At 44.9% G+C, this 15,283-nt stretch overlaps 1 long non-coding RNA gene across 1 annotated transcript in view; it reads right to left on the reverse strand.

Annotated features, from left to right (window-relative positions):
- Positions 1–9,818: 9,818 nt before the first annotated feature.
- LOC130303366 (uncharacterized) overlaps positions 9,819–15,283 on the reverse strand; it is a 32,878-nt gene continuing 27,413 nt past the window's right edge. The window contains exon 3 of the long non-coding RNA XR_008853453.1: positions 9,819–10,727. This is a non-coding gene — a long non-coding RNA (uncharacterized LOC130303366). The remainder of the gene's footprint in view (positions 10,728–15,283) is intronic.

Genomic DNA, 15,283 nt, shown 5'->3' on the forward strand with positions numbered 1-15,283 from the left:
CGAAAGGCGTCAGGAACTCCGCCAAGATATGGACTCTGTTCGCACGAGGCGTTTCTTCTCCTCGGCTCCTCTCTCCTCTGGTCCCCTGCAATCTGTTCCTGTGCCTCCCGCCGTGGAGGCTATGCAGGTCGACCGGTCTCGTCTGACACCTCAAGAGAGGACACGACGCCGTATGGAGAACCTCTGCCTGTACTGTGCTAGTACCGAACACTTCCTGAGGGATTGTCCTATCCGTCCTCCCCGCCTGGAAAGACGTACGCTGACTCCGCACAAAGGTGAGACAGTCCTTGATGTCTACTCTGCTTCTCCACGTCTTACTGTGCCTGTGCGGATGTCTGCCTCTGCCTTCTCCTTCTCTACTGTGGCCTTCTTGGACTCTGGATCTGCAGGAAATTTTATTTTGGCCTCTCTCGTCAACAGGTTCAACATCCCGGTGACCAGTCTCGCCAGACCCCTCTACATCAATTGTGTAAATAATGAAAGATTGGACTGTACCATACGTTTCCGCACGGAGCCCCTTCTTATGAGCATCGGATCTCATCACGAGAGGATTGAACTTTTGGTCCTCCCCAATTGCACCTCGGAAATTCTCCTTGGACTTCCCTGGCTTCAACTTCATTCCCCAACCTTGGATTGGTCCACTGGGGAGATCAAGAGTTGGGGGTCCTCTTGTTCCAAGAACTGTCTAAAACCGGTTCCCAGTAACCCTTGCCGTAACTCTGTGGTTCCTCCAGTAACCGGTCTCCCTAAGGCCTATATGGACTTCGCGGATGTTTTCTGCAAAAAACAAGCTGAGACTCTACCTCCTCACAGGCCTTATGATTGTCCTATCGACCTCCTCCCGGGCACTACTCCACCCCGGGGCAGAATTTATCCTCTCTCTGCCCCAGAGACTCTTGCCATGTCTGAATACGTCCAGGAGAATCTAAAAAAGGGCTTTATCCGTAAATCCTCCTCTCCTGCCGGAGCCGGATTTTTCTTTGTGTCCAAAAAAGATGGCTCCCTACGTCCTTGCATTGACTACCGCGGTCTTAATAAAATCACGGTTAAGAACCGCTACCCCTTACCCCTCATCTCTGAACTCTTTGATCGCCTCCAAGGTGCCCACATCTTTACTAAATTGGACTTAAGAGGCGCCTATAACCTCATCCGCATCAGAGAGGGGGATGAGTGGAAAACGGCATTTAACACCAGAGATGGACACTTTGAGTATCTGGTCATGCCCTTTGGCCTGTGCAACGCCCCTGCCGTCTTCCAAGACTTTGTCAATGAAATTTTTCGTGATCTGTTATACTCCTGTGTTGTTGTATATCTGGACGATATCCTAATTTTTTCTGCCAATCTAGAAGAACACCGCCAGCATGTCCGTATGGTTCTTCAGAGACTTCGTGACAATCAACTCTATGCCAAAATTGAGAAATGTCTGTTTGAATGCCAATCTCTTCCTTTTCTAGGATATTTGGTCTCTGGCCAGGGACTACAGATGGATCCAGACAAACTCTCTGCCGTCTTAGATTGGCCACGCCCCTCCGGACTCCGTGCTATCCAACGCTTTTTGGGGTTCGCCAATTATTACAGGCAATTTATTCCACATTTTCTACCATTGTGGCTCCTATCGTGGCTTTAACCAAAAAAAATGCTGATCCCAAGTCCTGGCCTCCTCAAGCAGAAGACGCCTTTAAACGACTCAAGTCTGCCTTTTCTTCGGCTCCCGTCCTCTCCAGACCTGACCCTTCCAAACCCTTCCTATTGGAGGTTGATGCCTCCTCAGTGGGAGCTGGAGCTGTTCTTCTACAAAAAAATTCCTCCGGGCATGCTGTCACTTGTGGTTTTTTCTCTAGGACCTTCTCTCCAGCGGAGAGGAACTACTCCATCGGGGATCGAGAGCTTCTAGCCATTAAATTAGCACTTGAGGAATGGAGGCATCTGCTGGAGGGATCAAGTTTTCCTGTTATTATCTACACCGACCACAAGAACCTCTCCTACCTCCAGTCTGCCCAACGGCTGAATCCTCGCCAGGCCCGGTGGTCTCTGTTCTTTGCCCGATTTAATTTTGAGATTCACTTTCGTCCTGCCGATAAGAACATTAGGGCCGATGCTCTCTCTCGTTCCTCGGATGCCTCAGAAGTTGAACTCTCTCCGCAACACATCATTCCACCTGACTGCCTGATCTCCACTTCTCCTGCCTCCATCAGGCAGACTCCTCCAGGAAAGACCTTTGTTTCTCCACGCCAACGCCTCGGAATCCTCAAATGGGGTCACTCCTCCCATCTCGCAGGTCATGCGGGCATCAAGAAATCTGTGCAACTCATCTCCCGCTTCTATTGGTGGCCGACTCTGGAGACGGATGTTGTGGACTTTGTGCGAGCCTGCACTATCTGTGCCCGGGATAAGACTCCTCGCCAGAAGCCCGCTGGTTTTCTTCATCCTCTGCCTGTCCCCGAACAGCCTTGGTCTCTGATTGGTATGGATTTTATTACTGATTTACCCCCTTCCCGTGGCAACACTGTTATTTGGGTGGTCGTTGATCGATTCTCCAAAATGGCACATTTCATCCCTCTTCCTGGTCTTCCTTCTGCGCCTCAGTTGGCTAAACAATTTTTTGTACACATTTTTCGTCTTCACGGGTTGCCTACGCAGATTGTCTCGGATAGAGGTGTCCAATTCGTGTCTAAATTCTGGAGGGCTCTCTGTAAACAACTCAAGATTAAATTACATTTTTCTTCTGCATATCATCCCCAGTCCAATGGACAAGTAGAAAGAATTAACCAGATCTTGGGTGATTATTTGCGACATTTTGTTTCCTCCCGCCAGGATGACTGGGCAGATCTCCTCCCATGGGCCGAATTCTCGTATAACTTCAGGGTCTCTGAATCTTCCTCCAAATCCCCATTTTTCGTGGTGTACGGCCGTCACCCTCTTCCCCCCCTCCCTACTCCCTTGCCCTCTGGTCTGCCCGCTGTGGATGAAATTTCTCGTGACCTTTCCATCATATGGAGAGAGACCCAAAATTCTCTCTTACAGGCTTCATCACGCATGAAGAAGTTCGCGGATAAGAAAAGAAGAGCTCCTCCCGTTTTTTCCCCTGGAGACAAGGTATGGCTCTCCGCTAAATATGTCCGCTTCCGTGTCCCTAGCTACAAGTTGGGACCACGCTATCTTGGTCCTTTCAAAATTTTGTGTCAAATTAATCCTGTCTCTTATAAACTTCTTCTTCCTCCTTCTCTTCGTATCCCTAATGCCTTTCACGTCTCTCTTCTCAAACCACTCATCCTCAACCGTTTTTCTCCCAAATCTGTTCCTCCCACTCCTGTTTCCGGCTCCTCGGACATCTTCTCTGTCAAAGAGATCTTAGCTTCCAAAAAGGTCAGAGGGAAAACTTTTTTTTTAGTGGACTGGGAGGGTTGTGGTCCTGAAGAGAGATCCTGGGAACCTGAGGACAACATCCTAGACAAAAGTCTGCTCCTCAGGTTCTCAGGCTCTAAGAAGAGGGGGAGACCCAAGGGGGGGGGTACTGTTACGCCGAGCGCTCCGGGTCCCCGCTCCTCCCCGGAGCGCTCGCTTCACTCTCCCCGCTGCAGCGCTCCGGTCACATCCTCTGACCCGGGGCGCTGCGATTCCGCTGCCAGCCGGGATGCGATTCGCGATGCGGGTAGCGCCCGCTCGCGATGCGCACCCCGGCTCCCGTACCTTACTCGCTCTCCGTCTGTTCTGTCCCGGCGCGCGCGGCCCCGCTCCCTAGGGCGCGCGCGCGCCGGGTCTCTGCGATTTAAAGGGCCACTGCGCCGCTGATTGGCGCAGTGGTTCCAATTAGTGTGTTCACCTGTGCACTTCCCTATATCACCTCACTTCCCCTGCACTCCCTTGCCGGATCTTGTTGCCATTGTGCCAGTGAAAGCGTTCCTTGTGTGTTCCTAGCCTGTGTTCCAGACCTTCTGCCGTTGCCCCTGACTACGATCCTTGCTGCCTGCCCCGACCTTCTGCTACGTCCGACCTTGCTTCTGCCTACTCCCTTGTACCGCGCCTATCTTCAGCAGCCAGAGAGGTGAGCCGTTGCTAGTGGATACGACCTGGTCACTACCGCCGCAGCAAGACCATCCCGCTTTGCGGCGGGCTCTGGTGAAAACCAGTAGTGGCTTAGAACCGGTCCACTAGCACGGTCCACGCCAATCCCTCTCTGGCACAGAGGATCCACTACCTGCCAGCCGGCATCGTGACAGGTGTGGTGCTGTGCGGTGTCCGTTGCTGCCGTGGTGCCGTGTCTGCGGGAGGGTGCGGCTCATAAACTGGTTTGAGTGGCATTGGGGCTGCTCTGCCGGTGGGTCGTTCCCCCCTGTGGGCATTGGCGTCGTGGCGGTGGTGGTCGCCGCTCGGTGCTGCGCCATTTCATGCTAGGGACGTTAGGGACCCACTCTGGATAGGTGGCTTTGACGTGGCGAGTGGGCTTGTACTTTTTGATCAAAAATGTATACTAACAACCTGTTAGTTTTTGATATTATGCTGAGAAGCAGTCAGATCATTATACAGGATTGTAGATGTGCACCATGTCTGTTTTTCTACCCGAATTCACACTGTGATTTCTATCCCCTCCTTTTTCTTTGTTTTAACATGTGCTGCACTCTTCCCCACCCCCTCAGCCCAACCCTATATAAGCAGTAGTTAGCTGCACATGGGCCATTTCTTTCCTAGCTGCCTCCCAGTCTGACTGGGAGAGTATGGTAAGTGAGCTATTACATCCCTGTTCACACTGGTGTGGTGCTGTGCGGTGTCCGTTGCTGCCGTGGCGCCGTGTCTGCGCGGGGGTGCGGCCCATAGACTGGTTTGAGTGGCATTGGGGCTGCTCTGCCGGTGGGTCGTTCCCCCCTGTGGGCATTGGCGTCGCGGCGGTGGCGGTCGCCGCCCGGTGCTGTGCCATTTTATGCTAGGGACGTTAGGGACCCACTCTGGATAGGTGGCCTTGACGTGGCGAGTGGGCTTGTACTTTTTGATCAAAAATGTATACTAACAACCTGTTAGTTTTTGATATTATGCTGAGAAGCAGTCAGATCATTATACAGGATTGTAGATGTGCACCATGTCTGTTTTTCTACCCGAATTCATAATTTACAAATCTGTTTAACTTTCTGGCACCAGTTGATTGAAAAAAAAAAAATAAATTCCACCATATCCATATCCATTTAAGTCATCGCTCAGCCCCTTGCCCACCATTTGCCTGCTGTCTCTTACACTTTTGGAGATTATGTTATTGTTCTGAACTACTTCAGGTATTCTACCATCATTTATTGTTTAATTATCAATAATTACATGACAGTCCTCTTCTTTGCCCCATGAGGATTAACTTGCAGAATTATTCTTAGTGAAAGTCAATAAAATTCCTTTTAGTTAAATGTCAGAAATATAAATCCATCTGAGGGGAATTAACTTGATCTTTCTTATTTACATGGACAGTAATACCCTTTAATGGCTCCTATTCCAGCTAATAACATTTTATGATATTTACTAAGTGCTGTAGAAACAGCTTTTTGAAAATGTTATAAATGGTCAATAAAATAAGGAATGTGTCTCAGCTGAATATAAATGCGCAGTTTACCAGATTAATGGCTGAGAGGGTAAAAACACAAGGGCTGTTGGCCACATGTGGCCAAAATATGGTAGCCAATCAGCGCATGAGTTTACTGGATGCTACATTTTGGCTGCCTGCAGCCAACAGCTCATGTGTGTTCACCCTAATAGTTTTCTTTTAATTGAATTTTTATGTCAATATGTCTTATGTACATAAACTTTATAAAGTGCAAGTTAGGCTTAGACTACTGCTAATGGTGTGCACTCTCTGAGTCTGTAAAAAATACCATTGGGAGCAAGGGTAATGCACATCATGCTTCATATTTTTTTCCTGCTAATAAAGCCTTAGGCCCCTTTCCACTACAGTTATTTTCCTGCATTCTGACATCCATCATTCAGCAATAACGGGCCATGAAAAAATGGATAAAATAACTGAACACTTTGGATGATAACTGATGACCAATTTTAACGGACAGTCTGTAAAAATAACGGACATGTGCCATCCGTTATCACCCGTTATAGTCCGTTATTTTATGTACGTTAATTTATTTCCATGTGACTTCCTGGTTGTAATGCTGTACTGAGCATGCTCAGTACAAAAAAATGGATCATAAAAAAAAGACAATAATGGTTAATAATGGAAGTATTTTGTGAACATTGGTTTCCCATAGATTTCAATGTTAAATTTTAACGGACGTTATTTCACCTTAATTTTTGCGATGTCTTTTGTGCTGGCAAAAATAACAGAGATTAGTAAAAAAGGACATACCTGATGCATAAGGATGGTTAAAAAATACCATTGACATTAATGGGATATTTTGACGGCCGTTTTCATGACTATTTGACGGGGGTAATGACGGAGGTTTTTAAAGGATGATACCTGTATTGTGAAAGGGGCCTAAGCTAGCTCCTTTTGCACCCAAGGCAAGAACAGAAAATTACAACACATACCTATTACCTGTACAAGTATAAGCTTGACTTTTAAAGAGTACCTCTCATTAAATTGATGTGGTGGCCCAATACAGGAGTTGCACCCCTGTACCATTGCTGCCCTTTCAGGTGGACTTTATTTCAGTGACCCCTGGGCCCCTTTCATCTATGTTCCATAAACAGTACTAAGTGCCTATGTTATCTAATGTAATGTGTATATATTGTTATGTACCTTTAACCCCTTAACGATTCAGGATGTAAATGTATGTCCTGGTGAGGTGGTACTGAATGCACTAGGACGTACATTTATGTCCTGTACATCACCACGAGCATCAGAGCAATGCTCGGGTCATGTGCAGCAGTTCCCGGCTACTGACAGCAACCAGAGATCCGCCGTAATGGGGGACATCCGCGATCGCCGCGGCGGTCTGATCATCTGTAATGGCGGATGGAGGTCCCCTCACCTGCCTCCATCCGTCTCCCAGCAATGAGATCGAGCAGAGCAGTATTAGCAATCCAATGATTGCTATAAATAGTCCCCTATGGGGACTATTAAAGTCTAAAAATAAATATAAAAAATAAAAAAATTGAAAAATCCCCTCCCCCAATAAAAATTTAAATTGTCCATTTTCCCCATTTTGCCCCAAAAATGAAAAACTATTTTTTTTAATAAACATATTTGGTATCACCGCATGCGTAAATATCCAAACTATTAAAATATAATGTTAATCATCGTGTACAGTGAATGGCATAAACGTAATTTTTTTTCCCAAAATTGCTGCTTTTTTATATAATATTATCCAAATAAAATTGATACAAAATTTATCAAAAGTTTTATATATGCAAATATGGTATTAAAAAAATTACAGATCACGGCACAAAACATTTGCCCTCATACCGCTGCTTATACGGAAAAATGAAAAAGTTATAGGTCAGCAAATAAAGGGATTTTAAACGTACTAATTTGGTTAAAAAGTTAGCAATTTTTTTAAAGCGGTATAATAATAGAAAAGTATGTAATCATGGGTATATTTTTAATTGTATTGACCCACAGAATAAAGAAAACATGTCTATTTTACCGTAAAGAGTACTTGGCATGAAAACGAAACCTTCCAAAATTAGCAAAATTGCGGTTTTCTTATCAATTTCTCCACAAAAATATAAATTTTTTTTGCATCATACATTTTATGGTAAAATGAGAGATGTCATTACAAAGGACAACTGGTTGCACAAAAAACAAGCCCTCCTACTAGTCTGTGGATGAAAATATAAAAGAGTTATGATTTTTAGAAGGCAAGCATAAAAACGAAAGCATAAAAATAAAATTGTCCTTAAAGGGGTACTCCGCCCCTGGCATCTTATCCCCTATCCAAAGGATAGGGGATAAGATGTTAGATCGCCGCGGTCCCGCTGCTGGGGACCCCGGGGATCACTGCTGCAGCACCCTGCTATCATTACTGCACGTCACACGCCGCCGGCCCTGCGGTCGATCGTAATCAGTCCCGGAGCGAACACACTCTGGGGACTGATTACAAACGGGGTGCCGCGTGCATGATCACGGGCGTCCCCAGCTGCGGGACTCCCGCGATCAGGAATCTTATCCCCTATCCTTTGGATAGGGGATAAGATGTGTAAGCACCGGAGTACCCCTTTAAGTGTGAGATGAGCTATGATTGGATAAAGCTGGACACATACCCCTCAAGACTCTAGGCTGCATTTCCTGTGTTTCCTGACTTCTGCCAGGCCAAAGTCTGTTGAAAAGTCCAAAAAAAAAGTCCAAAGTCTGTTGAAAAGATGGGTGAAAATGTGCTCTGGACAAGTAGGCAGCTTTTTTAAACACAAATAAAACTTCATTTTTTTCAAAGTACATTAGAAAGATCTTTAGTTAGTTTTAATGAGAATGGCCATTTAAAGCCATTTAAACTTCAGAACTTTTTGATGCCATAATTCCTATGCCTACAAGACAACAAACTGGACTCACCTTCCACTCCCTCAGTGTCCCAGTATTGCCGCTCTAGTCCTCCGGTGCTATCTTTTTCCTGGTTGCTGGTGGTCAAAGCGTCATTTCACCAGCTGCAATGATGTTTTGTCTTGGCCGGTGATAGGCAGTGTAGGTGGCAGTGTACTGCATTGAGCCCTGGCACCATGAAGAAGACCAGTGCCAATGGTCAATACATCACACTGCCACTCAGCCTAAGACCGGCCAAGGAGGGACATTGCTGCAGTCGGCTATAAGCTGATCAGCAGTGTTACACCTTGATCACAGGCAACCAGGAATAAGATGGCATCGGAGGACTGGAGTAACAATACCTGGGTACTGAGGGAATGTCAGCAGGTCAGTCCCGTTTTTTGTTTTATATGTTGGCAACCTAGGGTCGATGGCACTTAAAAGTTCAGAACAGGATTACTGTTAAGCCGAGTGCTCCGGGTCCCTGCTCCTCCCCGGAGCGCTCGCGGCGTTCACCTTCATGCAGCGCCCCGGTCAGACTCGCTGACCGGGAGCGCTGCATTAATGTTACCGGCGGGGATGCGACCCGCTTAGCGGGACGTGCCCGCTTGCGGCTTGCATCCTGGTCTCCTCGCCCGTCCTGTTCCCCGACGGCTCAGTCCCGGCGCGCACGGCCCCGCTCCCTAGGGCGTGCGCGCCGGCTCTCTGTTATTTAAAGGGCCAGTGCAGCACTGATTGGCACCTGGCCCAATTAGTGCTCACACCTGTGCCCTCTCTATATAACCTCACTTCCCCTTCCCAGCATTGCCGGATCTTGTTGCCTTGTGCCAGTGAAAGCGTTTCCTTGTATGTCCCAAGCCAGTGTTGCAGACCCTCTGCCGTTGCCCCTGACTACGATCCTTGCTGCCTGCCCTGACCTTCTGCTACGTCCGACCTTGCTCTTGCCTAATCCCTTGTACCGCGCCTGTCTCAGCCGTCAGTTGGGGTTGAGTCGCTATTGGGTGGAACGACCTGGGGGTTACCTGCCGCTGCAAGTCCATCCAGCTTTGCGGAGGGCTCTGGTGAAAACCAGTAACCCCTTAGACTCCGTTCCCCTGTTACGGCCCACGTCATCACCCCACTGACACAGAGGATTACCCACCAGTATCCTCACAGTATCCGGATCCTGACAATTACACTCCTTTATTTTTTTATTTTTTATTTGTGTGGTGAGCCACGGGGTGTGAGGTGAGGTGTAAGGGGCAGATGGCATTAACCCCTTCATGATAGTTTTGCCAGGCCGTGGTTTTCCTATATAAACACCCGAAGGTAGTACTGCTAATCCTAGGTCAGGCAGGGGCAATAATGAGTCCAAGGCCAGGTTAAGGGTAATGGTAGCTTTTACTGAGCTTAGACAGGTGGTACACTCTATACAGTTCAGCCAGCATCCCAGAGAGGTGGCCAGTGACACAGAGAGACCTTGCAGGCTTGCTGGGACTTGCAGTAGGTAGACTGACTATAATGCAGGCCACCTTGAATAGACAGTAGACTTGACTTGACTGACTTGATAACTGACAGTTAGATGACTTTAGCTTACTTGCAACTGACAGGTGGCTGCAGACTTTAGGCTTGAGGCCTCCAATGCTCTGGACACACACACCGAGTCGTCTGAACTGCACTGGACCTCAGCAGGAAGAAAATCACAAGACATAAGAGAAAAGAGAGCGAATGCAGCTCCTCCCTATCTTATATAGGGGGGCTGTGCAAGGAGCCCATAGGTTACTTGGGAAGTCACCTGGTCACTGGGTTCTCTGGGTAACAATCATATGACTTAAACATGTGACTTTAACACAATCATGTAGTACAAATATATTCATGTGACAAACAATAAAGATCCTTTACTCATTATGTGAAAACCCTTTATGTGAAACCTATATACACAGTGGGAGATACTGCAGGAGAGCCCCGGGGAAAGACAGGGACTCAACCTGACAGGACAGAAGGACCATATCCCGTACTGGGACACCGCATATGTACATAGCAGGATGAAAAAACTGGGGCTGATTTATCACTGTCTTATTTCAGCATTCAGGCAAGGCTTCAAAGTTGCTCTGGACATGACTCATTTATTAACATATTCTACTTAAAAGGTTAGAAAAGTAAGAACCAATGCCAATTTGCCCAGAGTTTGGGAGGTGATACTGAGGTTGAGGGAATTTTCCAAGCAGCATACATATGGACATGGCTGTGTTTACAGACAGCTGACTAGATTACGGCCTTCACTATTGGTTTCTTCAGGTTTCCTGCTCTGAATGAGACAGAAGCAGATGCTTATTTCACAGTTCTACAGTAAAAGCCAAATGGTATAATTTACAAGTAACATAACAGGAATGGTTACATTTTTTATTAATATACATATACAGGAATGAAGTTTATATCACTAGGATGACATTTAACCCCTTAAGGACCAAGGACGTACCGGTACGTCCTTGGTCCTGCTCTTCTGATATAACGCGGGGTTACACAGTAACCCCGCGTCATATCATGGCGGGCCCGGCGTCATAGTGAAGCCGGGACCCGCCTCTAATAGCGCGCAGCGCCGATCGCGGCGCCGCGCGCTATTAACCCTTTAGCCGCGCGCTCAAAGCTGAGCCGCGCGGCTAAAAGTGAAAGTGAAAGTTCCCGGCTTGCTCAGTCGGGCTGTTCGGGATAGCCGCGGCTAATCGCGGCATCCCGAACAGCTGACAGGACAGCGGGAGGGCCCCTACCTGCCTCCTCGCTGTCCGATCGCCGAATGACTGCTCAGTGCCTGAGATCCAGGCATGAGCAGTCATCCGGCAGAATCGTTGATCACTGGTTTCTTATGAGAAACCAGTGATCAACATAGAAGATCAGTGTGTGCAGTGTTATAGGTCCCTATGGGACCTATAACACTGCAAAAAAAAAGTGAAAAAAAAAAGTGAATAAACATCATTTAACTCCTCCCCTATTAAAAGTTTGAATCACCCCCCTTTTCCAATAAAAAAAAAAACACAGTGTAAATAAAAATAAAAATAAACATATGTGGTATCACCGCGTGCGGAAATGTCCGAATTATAAAAATATATCATTAATTAAACCGCTCGGTCAATGGCGTGCGCGCAAAAAAATTCCAAAGTCCAAAATAGTGCATTTTTGGTCACTTTTTATATCATTTAAAAATGAATAAAAAGTGATCAATAAGTCCTATCAATGCAAAAATGGTACCGTTAAAAACTTCAGATCACGGCGCAAAAAATGAGCGCTCATACCGCCCCATACACGGAAAAATAAAAAAGTTATAGGGGTCAGAAGATGACAATTTTAAACGTATTAATTTTCCTGCATGTAGTTATGATTTTTTCCAGAAGTCCGACAAAATCAAACCTATATAAGTAGGGTATCATTTTAATCGTATGGACCTACAGAATACATATCAGGTGTCATTTTTACCGAAAAATGTACTACGTAGAAACGGAAGCCCCCAAAAGTTACAAAACAGCGTTTTTTTTTTCAATTTTGTCGCACAATGATTTTTTTTCCCGCTTCACCATAGATTTTTGGGCAAAATGACTAACGTCATTACAAAGTAGAATTGGTGGCGCAAAAAATAAGCCATCATATGGATTTTTAGGTGTAAATTTGAAAGAGTTATGATTTTTTAAAGGCAAGGAGCAAAAAACGAAAATGCAAAAACGGAAAAACCTCCGGTCCTTAAGGGGTTAAAAGGAGCTAGCAGTTCTCCTGCCAAGTCTGTTGTAGTAAAACAATTATAGAACGTTTTTATGTTATCCTGACATTACATGTACAGTGCAATATCTTTGTGATATTGGGAGGGGTATAAGAAGAAAGTTTAGCAGCTGTACATGCTCCATTTAAGGTAGGTGCATGCTGTGTATTACAGCTGACATCTGCCAACAGTGGGCACGATTAACCCCTCTGATGCTATAGTCAATATCAACTCCAACATCTATGCAGTTAGAAAATGAGCAGTAGTCCCCTCTGGCATCTGAATGCCCCCCAAGCCTTCCTGTATGAAAAGACTGAAGGGTGCCAAGTAAATGGCACCCTTTGGATAGGGGATAAGATGTAATAAGGCTGGAGTACCACGTTCAGAGCTTGTATTAGAGATTTTAAAACCTAAGTACTCAAAAGCCCTCCTGCCACAGAAATTTCTTTATAACAGGTACTTCTTTAGGCCTCCTTACCCAGGGCCCTGCATCACTATAGATCTCTACCAATTTTTTTAGGACCGATCACTTCCCATATTAATTAATTTTATCTATTTTATATTCAATATTTTCCTCCATGTTATCAATAAAACACAGCATGTCATCTGTAAATAAAGAGATTTTGTTCCATCTCTCCCTTGCTCCAAACACCCTTATCCTTGGATTCTTATAAATCCAAGCTGCCAAAGGCTCCACTATCAGGGTAAAGAGCAGGGAGAGCGAGAACATCCCTGCCTTGTACTTTTTAACACTTTTAAAGTACGTTTTAGTGTTTTCCCCATTAATCAAAACCGTAAATTAGTGTACATTATTCTAACCATTTGAATATATCCCTCTCCAACTTTTCTCATTGTCGCCCAGAGGAACTCCCACTTTAACAGCATTTAATGACATTATGAAGCTGGAGCCCACCCTGTCCAAATCTAAATATCATGAAATCCTCTTAACACATTGTACCTTAACACCCTACCTCGTATAAAACCATTCTGTTCTTGATAGACCAGGTCTGAAATCAGAAGGATCAATTGATTTACAAGAAGCCTTGAAGTAAATGTTAAGTAAAGAGATGGTCTGAATCATCCAGTATCTGCCACACCCTTTCAAGGATTTGTAAAAAGGATAAGGCTAAGTTTCCACTTGTTTTTTTCTCTGGCAGTTTTTGAGCTAAAGCTCGAAATGTATTCAAAAGGAATAGGACATATAAAGGAAGAACTTACACTACTCCTCTCTTATGGATCCACTTATGACTTTGGCTCAAAAACTGCAGTGGCAGATCTCCAAAAACTGCCAGAAAAAAAACCAAGCGGAAACTTAGCCTTAGTGTTGCTTCCCACATTGTGCAAGGGAGAGATCCAGTTTTAAACAATGACACAAAGGAGCTTTCTGGGCACTGCTCTGCTCTGTGTAAACACCTCACTATTACGGAGAATCGCTCATACACAAAGTTTAGCAAAAGTCTACTAAGACGATAACACATCCAACAATCTGGTAACTCTGTGGTGCTCACTATGTGGAAAACATTCCGAGTCCAAATCCAAAATGTGCGAAAGGAAAGAAATAGGGCACTCACCGCTCCCGGACTGTATTCAAAATTCTTTATTCATCACTTGATAAAATACAGCATACGGATATCATTGCCGCAGCAGGACGGACAAACATAGAAAGCAGGGCTACCTGTGCGGGGCTACGCTGCTGTTTCGCGCTGATAGCGCTTCGACTGGCCCTCTGCATCATCACGTACGTATATATGCTCCACCTGGTAGCCATGGAGACAGTGTAAACTATAGCTACTTAAAGGGGACAGAGACCATATACTAAAACATACCTTAAAAACAAAATATAAGCAGCGGGGGAAAGTTACAATAGTGCATTCATTTCGTAACGGTCATGGAGGCCAAGGGGCCCCATGGCCTCAAGTCGCAATATCCACCTAGATTCTCTTTTTAGTAGGCATAGATCCTTATTCACACCATCGTTTGCACGTTCAATCCTTTCAAGTGCGGTAAATTGAAGAGCGTCACCCTTACCTTCGTGGCATTCTCTAATATGGGTAATGAATCGGGTGGCGCCTATACCGGTCTTTATGGACCGAACGTGCTCACGGATTCTGTGAAATAAGGGTCTTTTTGTTTTACCTACATAGAAAAAGTGACAGTTGCATACTAAGACATATACAGTATGTGCAGACCTGCATGTGATAAAATCTTCAATCTTAATATTATGCCCTCCTAAACAGATATCTTTACGCGCATGCATTTAATTTACAGAAAGAGCAAGATCCACATTTAAAATTGCCCTTCGGTCTGGAACCCGAAATCCAATCTTTTTTTATTTTGTTCTAATATCCTTCTTTTTTGTTGTTTTATGTATCCCCCAATTGTTATATTTTTTCTATATGTAATAATTGGTTTATTTAAAACTACCTTTTTTATATCGTCATCTCTTTGTAAGATATACCAATTATTATGAATTGCATTCTTTATGATATTATTTAAAGGGGTATTCTTAAACGAGAAAATGAATCTGTCACTTGTTTTATTCCTTTCATTATTTTTATTATTATTTTTTAATAATTCTCTCCTTGGGATTTTATCCACTTTTTTTCTTGCTTCCTCTACAACTTTTTTCGGATACCCTCTCTGAAGTAGTCTTGTTTGAAGTTCATCAGTTTGTTTCTGGTATGTATCTTCATTGTTGTTAACCCTTTTTAGACGGAGCATTTGACTGGACGAGTTAATATGTAGTATGGAATTTCTGGAGATCTCTTTCCTGTAACTGGAGGTTACAATGGTATTATCTCTTATATCTATTGCTACATCCAAAAAATCTAAATGGTCACCCCCAAACAGAGAGATAAATCTCATATTGACATCATTAATGTTATTAAGATGTTCTACAAAATTATTAAACTCAGTTTGGTCACCATCCCATACTATAAATAAATCGTCAACAAATCTTAAAAATTATAAAATTTTGCCTATGAAAGGATTTTTGGATGTAAATATAAAATTTCTTTCGCACACGGTGAGGAATAAATTAGCATATGAGCAAGAAGTGGGCGTGTCCATTGCTGTACCAGACAATTGTCTGTACCATTCCCCGCCGTGTTCGAAAA

The sequence above is a fragment of the Hyla sarda genome, chromosome 1 (genome assembly GCF_029499605.1).
Source record: "Hyla sarda isolate aHylSar1 chromosome 1, aHylSar1.hap1, whole genome shotgun sequence".
In the NCBI taxonomy this organism is placed as follows: domain Eukaryota; kingdom Metazoa; phylum Chordata; class Amphibia; order Anura; family Hylidae; genus Hyla; species Hyla sarda.